The sequence below is a fragment of the Palaemon carinicauda genome, unplaced genomic scaffold (assembly GCF_036898095.1).
Source record: "Palaemon carinicauda isolate YSFRI2023 unplaced genomic scaffold, ASM3689809v2 scaffold13, whole genome shotgun sequence".
Lineage (NCBI taxonomy): Eukaryota > Metazoa > Arthropoda > Malacostraca > Decapoda > Palaemonidae > Palaemon > Palaemon carinicauda.
The window spans coordinates 706,474-716,476 of record NW_027168815.1 but is presented as its reverse complement, the minus strand read 5'-3'; positions in this window follow the sequence as shown (position 1 = coordinate 716,476).

Genomic DNA, 10,003 nt, shown 5'->3' with positions numbered 1-10,003 from the left:
AGGTCTCTGAGCCAGTCATCATCACCACCCAGCCATCCTAGTCTCTTGATGAGCCTGTCTCCATCTTCACCTGGCCATCCCAGGTCCACTTAGTTCAGCACTGCATATTGCATCAAGACAACAACAAATTTCCAATAACTGCAAGAGGACCAGAAAGGGTCAAGTGTGCCAGGCAGAATGTATGGTCCAATGTAGCAGGATCGACGAGAAAGCCGGGGAAATAGGGGAAAATATGTTACAGGCATACTGTGTAACCAGGCATTTTGTGAAATGAATGAATTTGGCAAAGACTGTGATCCCTTTCCTCTTGTTATGGTGATATATATCGTGCTTGGCAGAAACCGTAGGTGTCAGGCAACGTTCATGACTGAAGACTTCCAAGTACATCATGAGGAGGTTGGTGTAAGCATTCGGGGATTCTCTGATGTCGAGTTAGAAGTTGGAGGCGGCCGGTTGAACAGGTGTTGACAAGTACAAGTCACCGCTTAATAATCATCGATGCCCCACAACCGACTGAGGTGATATTGTGCAAGGAAATCCGCACCAGGTGGCGGCAATGTTACGTTGGCGCCAAGGAATTTCCATTGGCATTTGGTAATACCAAACAATAGTGTGAGTATCTCGTAGACATGGTTGGTGATCTCAGATCCGTTGGCAGCTACTGGGCCGACTTGAACAGGCTTAGAATTACCTCGTTGTGTCCTGGAGAGGGACCTTGATAAAGCAAAAAGCAATCACCACTGTGTACTAAAAACAAAAACCTATAACTACATCAAGTAAAAGGAGAGAATTTCTGAAAGTAGAGGCTACTGCTACAAGCAATGGCTTATTCACAAATATTTTTATCAACAGACAACCATGCGTACATATCCCTCGTAGAAGCCCAGAATCCTCAAAGGTATTAGAAGAACTGTGATTGATGTGCATCAGTAAGTGACTGGAGAGGTTGTTGATTTGGGATTGGGCGAGAAGCTCTGACACTGCTCTGGCATATCTCAAGGCAGGTATCAGAGTATTAATACATTCACGTTGGCCTTTCTGGGTGTTGAATAGATGTTCTATTTGTCATAAGTGTACACGTTGATAGAGGTCTTGACACTGGTTAATGTTATCGGAATTCACATGAGTTCATTGGCATATAAAGGAAGTTTCTCCAAGGGCCCTTACATTCATTGTTGGGCCCATGTGTTGGATATTGATACTGACAAAAGCAGTGAACTACCACAAAAACAAAAAATGATGGACCTGATTAATTCTCTATTGTTTTTTTTTTCTTATTTTGATAAATCACTGAAATTTCAAAGATTCTTGGAATCTGTGCTATATGTTTACTGCCATCAAGCCAAGCTTCACCAACTGAATGGCGTTTACAAAATTCGGTGTGTTGAACGTTATGTGTATCTTCAATTGTTCAACATATTCTATTACTGTGCTGAAATTTGCTTATAGGCTCTTTTTAATCAGTGTTCTTACCCCAAATGGAGCCAAGGACAGTGAAACCATGATAAATCCACGAGAATCAAAACTAGCATGCAGAATTTTAAACATGTGATAGCATTTGTCACTTTGAGAAACAGCTTTGATTACATTAAATCTCTGTCATCAAATCTTGCAAAAGCATGAACTGGGCATTCACACATCATATCACATGGTTGACAGTATCACACAAGATTTCCAAATACTCAGAGATAACATTGATGTTGAGTTTTAGCTGTGGTACAACAGAGATGAGAAAGACATTGCTAAGCGAGTTGAATCAACTGAAACCATGCCACTCATAGCTCGAATTCAATGGCATCCAAGTAACACTGAGGCAACTACACCACTTGAATACTAAAAGTGCAAAATGGCGATCCTGCTCGTTGATGACATTCTCCAACAGCTGAAGGATAGGTTTTCAGCAGAAGAATGTAGGACATTTTTAGCATTCGGCATCTGGTAACAATACTTGCAACACAACGTTTCAGTTTGTTTTGAAGACATCCCCACGCAGCTACTGCACTGGAATTATGACCTGCCAAGCTGGCTGTCCTTCTGCACTGAACTTAGATGATGCGAAATGATGTGGTGTTCCTTCAGAAAAACACTTCCACACTCACTCATGGACATGTTGTCGTATGCAGATGCAGATGCTTGGACAAACACTTGTGCATTGATCCTTGTGTGTTATAAGAATGACCATCTGCTGACTCTCCGCCCTTACTCATATGAAAATCCAGTACAACGTCCAACTACAGTTGATGGACCTTGCTGGTGAGATCATCAAAGCACATACTAGGTAACTCTTCAACAGCATTCTACTATCAGAGTAACAGTTGGAATTGAATTCATATAGAAGAAAAGACAGAGATATGTCCAATTTTTTAGGAAAATTTTCAGTAATCTACTTGTTGATGAACATCAGTCTTGTCTCTTAATTCTTGTGAAAAAGGCTGTTTTATAGTAACATACATCTTTTTATGAGAAAGTTTGAAAATTTTTTCTATAATATCCTTGTAAAATTTAACAAACACTAAATCTGCACAAAACAATATGATGTTTTATTTGGGTGAAGTCATATATGATCCTTAATAATATCCATGAGTATGGGATTCAATGTCAGGCTAAAGATATTGAGAAATACAAGAAAAAGAAAATCGTTAATAGTTAAAGAAAACCTGATTCAATTCAAAGTAAATCGTTAATTGTTAAAGAAAACCTGATTTAATTTCTGTTTAATGTTCCTACATAGGTTACATAGTCCTGGTACTTCAACATATCTAGCTTTCCCGGTGCCTTCTGTACCTTCTGATGGAATTAAAAGCTGGAATCATGGTGAAGAGTTGTAAATTAGTGCTTCCTATGAGAAAGTATAAATTATACTACTAAAAGTGTCCAATCTTAATGCATGCATAGCAAGGTCAAAAAAATATTCCTGGTACTTTTCCTTCTTTTTTAAAATCACAGAATATGCCCAGTTAATCCTATTGGAATTCCCAGAGGTTCATATGTGTTGAATGTTCTTGGCACGTCATCATACCACTGATGAAGTTTGGTACAGAGGTAGATGGAGAACGTTGACCAGAAACATCGACCCCACATAAAATTGTGAAAAGATGCTGACAAAAAAGAAGTTGTACTTACTGCAGAGTATTTACACTATTGACACCGCTTCTAGAAGGTTAAAATCACTGCCATTTTTCTCCTAAAAAAGCTTCTAAAATGTTTACAATGCTTCCATAAGGGTAAAATCACTTGTAGTACTTTCCTTAGACAGCGTCTAGAGTGTTTATAACGCTTCAAAAGGCTAAAATTACAACATTTCAAGAGGTTCCACATCACTGGTTATACCATCACTTCCACTTACTTCTTATCCTCTAAAAGCATTTGCAACACTTCCAGAAAGCTAAACTTCACTGGCTACCAACACATAAACATAGTTCAGAGCCTCTATAATGATCAGGACGCTTCCAGCACTCTAAAATCACCAGAACATGCAATTACTGCATATCCTATACAACGTTTACTATGCTTCCAGAAGGCTATATCCACTGGATACACCACCACTTCTACTTACAACCTTTTGAACGATTCCAGAAGTCTAAAATAAATACAGCCTCTATAACGTTTAAACCCTTATAGAAGGGTCATATCATTAGCAATTCCTTTTTCAGACTGACTGTAGAGAACCAATTGCACTCACTTAACAGCAGCAGCTCCAACGTTTACAATGGTTCCAAATTGCTCAGATCACTAGCAGTTCTTTACTCAGATAGGTTTAACAATGTAAATAACACATCCAGAAGGCTGATATCACTGTCCGCAGCACCATATGCAATAACTGCATAGCGTATACAATGGTAAACAACACTTCGAGAAGGCTAGCCTTTTTTTTTGGTTAGACCACCGCTTTCACTTACTGTACATACTCTACATCATTCAAAATGCTTCCAAAAGGCTTAAATCTCTGCACGTCCTCTACAACCTTTACAACGAGTCTAGAATGCTCTATTTTTTAGCTATACCACGACTTGCATTTACTGCAGAGCATTCATAATATTTAAAACGCTTCCAGAAGGATAGAATCACTGGCTGCACCACCACATGAACTTACTGCAGAGGCTCTCTAACTTTTACAACGGTTCCAGAGGCTTGGAATCACTAACCAAAACACCACATGCACTCATTGCACATTATCTACAATATTTAAAACACTTCTAGAAGACTAAAATCAATGTCTGCACCGCATCATATATATATATATATATATATATATATATATATATATATATATATATATATATATATATATATATATATATATATATATATATATATATATATATATATATATATATATATATATATATATATATATATATATATATATATATATATATATATATATATATATATATATATATATATATATATATATATATATATATATATATATATATATGAGTACTTATAATCACATACATTATATGCCGGCCAACTATTAGGTTGTTACTGAAAGTCTTTTGTGAATGCAACTAAACTTTCTTTGTTCTGAACATGAGTATTTACACAACCTGTTCCAGTCAAGAACCCCACACATATTCAAACACCCAATGGTGCAGGAAAATTCGTGAATAGATAGGTTATCATTGAAAAGGGAGAGCAATAACAACAATATACAAAAAATAAGAAATATCATTATAATGTATATTAGCATGTTTGATACAAGAGAGGTGCATGGCTCCTCCCAAAAGACGACATACATGTTAAATAGGTTGCCTTGCCTTTAAGAAGCGTAAGGTAGGCGGATCATCTGACAGGAGATATGATAGTTTTATGTTATCTATTGAGACCCTGTCAGCTTTGCCACGCATGTTGAGGAGGAATGCTTTTGGCATATAGCGGGTCAGGGGGAAAGATCTGTTAAGGGGGCATTAACTGTGGTTTACTAGAGCCATGGCACAGAAAACATATGTTCATGAGTGCTGATCAGTTGGTGTGTTGCTTAGCTGGGACTTATAATTCTGACAGCATGGAGAAAATTTTCCCAAAAAATTGTTTTACCTGCTGGAGATTTTCGGAAGAGGTTTCAGATGGAAGAATTCCGGCAAGGAAAACCAACAGGTTGCCATACACCATTTCAGATACCGAGACATCCACAGCATCTTTAGGAGTGGTTCTGAATACCAAGAGGATCCAGAGAAACTGGGTAAACCAGTCAGAGCACTTGCAGCGGGACATCAACACTGCTTTGATGGTACGATGATAGCATACTGGTGAAAGCAGGGTTGTATACATTGTTCTAAGGAAGAGTGATACCCAGGAGACTCGATAAGGATGTCCATAATTGATAGGTCAGATATACATGAGGCAGACGTTGCATTTTCCCTGTTAATGGCTTTATGAAAACAAAGCTTGTGATCCTTGCAAATGATGAATGACATTCTTTCCGAGAAATAACGGAAAGTTAGGGACAGCTAAATGCACTACCAGCTATTTGCAGTCGAAGGTGAAGTAGCTGGATTCCGTTATGGACAGCTTTCTATTGAAGAAGGCCAATTGGCGTGTAAAGCCATTGAACACCTGCCCGAGGACTGCCACAATAGTGACGTCACTAGCATCGGTGAAGAGAAGGAGAGGTCAATGTGGCACAGGAAAAGTAAGAGCAGCAGTGATTGATATGGCTTTCATTGCGTTGCAGAAGGCCCTTTCTGGAATAGGACTGCACTCCAGGTCTCTTGGCTTTCTTTGAAGGAGGAATAGAGGGGGCAAGGTGTGGTGATTCATGGCAGGAAACGGTGATAATAGTTGATCATGCCTAAGAATTCTTGCAGTGCTTTCATGGTCGAAGCCGTGAGGAAGTTCTGAATGGCTGCTACTTTTCATGGAGGATGTGAACTCCTTCAGGAGAGAAGTGGTACCCTAAGAATAATACTTCGTTGGCACCAAAGTGCACTTGTCATGCAGTATCACAAGGCCATTCTGTTTTAGGTGGTCGAGTATGGTTCATAGATGACGGAGGTGTACCTCTTTGGAAAAAGAGAAGAAAAGCATGTCGTCCACGTAACATTCACAAAAGTAGAGTACCCCTAGGATGCTGTCCATGAGATGTTGAAAAGTGGTCCCAGCATAACAAAGGCAACAAAAGGAGCTATTGAAATTCTATGTACCCAATGTGGTGGTTATGGCAGTATTGGGATTTCCTTTGGGTTCAAGGGCACCTGATAATACCCCTTTAGGATGTAGAACGTGGAGAAAACCTTGGATTTGTGCAAGTAGGAGGTTACATCGGCTATGTATGGGAGAGTGCAGTGAACCTGTTCTGTCTGCAGTTCAGAGGCTTGTATTCCCAACACGGACATAGAGTGCCAACTTTCTTCAGGAATATGTGAAAGTTTGATGATGATAGACTGGAGGCCTTTTGCCAAAAGCTCATTTTTTTTTATTTTGACGAATATTTGTTTAGCAATTGCCAATCGATACGATGACAGACATAAGAATCTGGTGAAAACTGTGGCACCCGTCGTCTCTATATGGTTATAAATACCGTATTATGCTGAAACCATGGTTGTTGGACGAAATTCTTAAAGGAAAACATCTGGGTATAATGTGAGAAGTTGGGATTTTGTATCCACGGGTGTGCTGATGTAGAAAGCAAGGGGAGAGGGGATGGGTTGGAAAGGTGTTGAGGAGGATTAATCCTCATTGACTAACAGTAGGTGAGCTACGTCAGCCAGGTGGTGGAAATGGGAGAGGAAGTGCGCTCAGAGAATTGGCTATTTGACATCAGCAACGAGACACTTTCAAGTATATTTGGCGATTCTAATCAATAATCTGACGGTTTTATAACCATGCATATGTATCACAGATCCGTTGGCAGTTACCAGGTATATGGTGGCAGATTTAGACATACTACCTCATGTCATGTAGAGTGGTCTTGGCATAAAAGAACCATAAGCACACGTGTCTATCAAGAATCACACAGCCGTACCTGCGTCATGTAAAAAGAAAAGATTAGTGAAGGGGGAGGCCATCGCCACTAGTGGATATTTTTATCCACTGACAACGATTCGTAAATTTCTTCGTAGCTGCCCTGAATTTGATGTGGTAGTAGACTAACTGTGGCTGATGGGTGTCGGTAAGTGACTGACCAGGTCGGTGGTTGAGGCGTAAACAAGGGGTGGTATGTACGGGTGGTGGGCTGCTTTGTCGCTGCTCTGGCACGTCAGAGGGTGTGCGACTGTGTCCTACGGCACCCACATTAACTTTGGTCAAAGTTGAATAGTTCGTTCACCTCCTTAGAAATGGAGGCGTGGGGGGAGGTCCAGAAGGCACTGAAGTGGCTGTCCATAAGGCATTGACTTTGGTCATCAGGAACTTCTTGGGCAAAATATCAACATCGGGGATGACACACGTACAGATTCGTGTAAGCACGTTGCACAAATTACATTAAGTACATTCACTTCACAACCAGAAACGCCGCATTAGGAAGCAGGTGAACAATACTGGTCATGTCCATGAGAGAGAGCTAAGCCATATAGTCCCAAATGTTATTGAGAGCTAAAAAAGTTATGCTATGTGGGTGGTTGCTGATAGCGAGTACTGCTCTAGGACGTATGATCTGAGGTCTTCATACATTATGGGGTGTCCCCGTCTTTGCACAGCCAATTGGAGATTTCAGGGAAGTGTCCCCAGGGATGGTAGCGAGAACATATTAAGCTTTAGTGTTTGACAGGGTTACGCTCTATAAGCAAAACTTGACTTCAACATTTGGAAACCAGGTTAAAGTCTCCAAGGTGTGGCGTTAATGGCTTAGTCAGTATCTGAGGACAGCATCATCAAGGATTAAGGCACGAGGTAGTTTAACACCCCGGTGGTCAACAATGTGCCGAAGAACAATTAAGTTGTAACTGAGAGACTCGTGAATGCAACTGGACTTTATTTGGTCAGAGCTTGAGTATTTATATAACTAACCTGTTCCAGTTAAGAAAGGCACATTTGGGAGTGGGTGGGTCGTTTCTAAGCATCAATATTGAATGTTCCATACATCGCAAATTGGTGTCGATGGACACTATAGTCAGTATAGGAATGTGATATCTTGTGATCCCTAGTGTAGTGTTCTTGGTCCTTTATTTTTCATAATACATACATATGACACCTGGTTTGGTCTAAAAAACAAGCTTATCGCATATGTAGATGATGCTACACACTTTGCATTAATTCCATACCTTGAATGTAGATATCGGAATGCTGAATCCCTTAATAGATATCTAGCTAAAATAATCGCATGGCGTAAGTTATGGGGCTTGAAGTTTAATCTGAACTAAACTCAAAGTATTCTTGTTAGTAGAACAAGGACAATGGCTCCTTAACATAAAGATCTTAGCATTGAAAATGTTTCTTAAATTTTTTATGACTCTTATAAACATTTAGGTGTGATTCACAACAGCAAATATACTTTTCACAAACACATTAGCTCTGTATCATCTTTCAATTCAAAGAAAACTGGTTTTTGAGCTATTTTGATATTTTCAATAATTGATCTACTCTTGAGACTTGTTTTAATTCTTGAATTTTACATTGTTTCGAATAATGTTCTATTTCCTGGTCTTTACCTGCTGATTCTCATCTGAATTTGTTGGACAGAAACTTATGGTCTATCAAATTTCTAGTTCTTAATCTAGGTATTGATCTCTGGCACCGCAATTCAATTAGTTGGTTCTGTATGTTACTTAAAATGTTTCGTATTTCTAATCATCCTTTACCTTCATATCTTTCCAGACAGATACCTCCTGTTCGTAATACTAGGCATGCAGTTAATTCTAATAGCCTTGCCTTCAAAATCATGAGGGTGAATATTAATAATATTTTAGAGGTTTTATGGCTGTTTTGACCATGATTTGGAATGATCTTTATCGGTAAGTTGAATCGGTAGAACTTCAAAAGTTCAAACTTGCAACAGATGTTTCCATGTTGAACCGGCGGATATAGGTCTTTTTAAAGTTTATATATAACATATGTTTTGACGTTGTTACAGTTTATAAAATATTTTATTCAGTTTTTCTCATTCAGTTAATTACTTCCTTATATCATTTCCTGACTCTGCTATTTTTCCCGTTAGGTTTATAGCATCCTGCTTTTCAAAGTAGGGTTATTCCTTTGCTAATAATAATAATAATAATAATAATAATAATAATAATAATAATAATAATAATAATAATAATAATAATAATAATAATAATAATAATAAAATGATAATAATATATTACGAAAAAGTGTATGAATACAAACATTGGTAAGACAATATAAAATTTGGATAAATTCGATTTCAAGTTAGAATATGTAAAGAAGATTAATCGTATTCAATGTCTAAGATGCACGGTACGGTCGAGAATAAGATTGATTGTAATTTTGAAAGGTTCCCTGATGGTTATGGTTTGGAGCATAGTTTTAAAAGAGAAGATATGGTATGTAAGTGAGTTTCAAGTGCATTAACTAAAACATATAAAGAAAGGTCCCATTTATGAAAATCTCGGTATCATAGGTGAGTTGAAAACAAGGGCAATGAATGAAATAAGCATACAAGATTTATATAAGAAGAATTATATGTTTAAAAGTTAATGTCTATATAAAATACTAGTAGGAGTAAAAATATAGTTTTATATAACTGTATATATGTTTTTTGGACGGAACTAATCTAAGGAATATAGGGCAATTTACCACAAATGTTTCGCACACTATCATTCAGTGTTTTAATTTTTTTTTGTATATCCTGCTCTCTCCGTGCACATTTAAAAGAAGTAGATTAAGCTTGGCTTTTCTTGTATTAGCTTGTTTGAATTTAGTGAGGTTTTTGCTTGCAAGTACTTGTATATAGGCTCATTATCCATTAAAAAAGTTTAGTTACATTCCTAAAACCTCTCTGATATAACCTAACAGAACAATCGCAAAATTGCAGACCAGAGAAGTAACAGCTCTCTTCCTCCTTTTCCCTTGGTGCTGCACCATACTGTTTGGGATACCT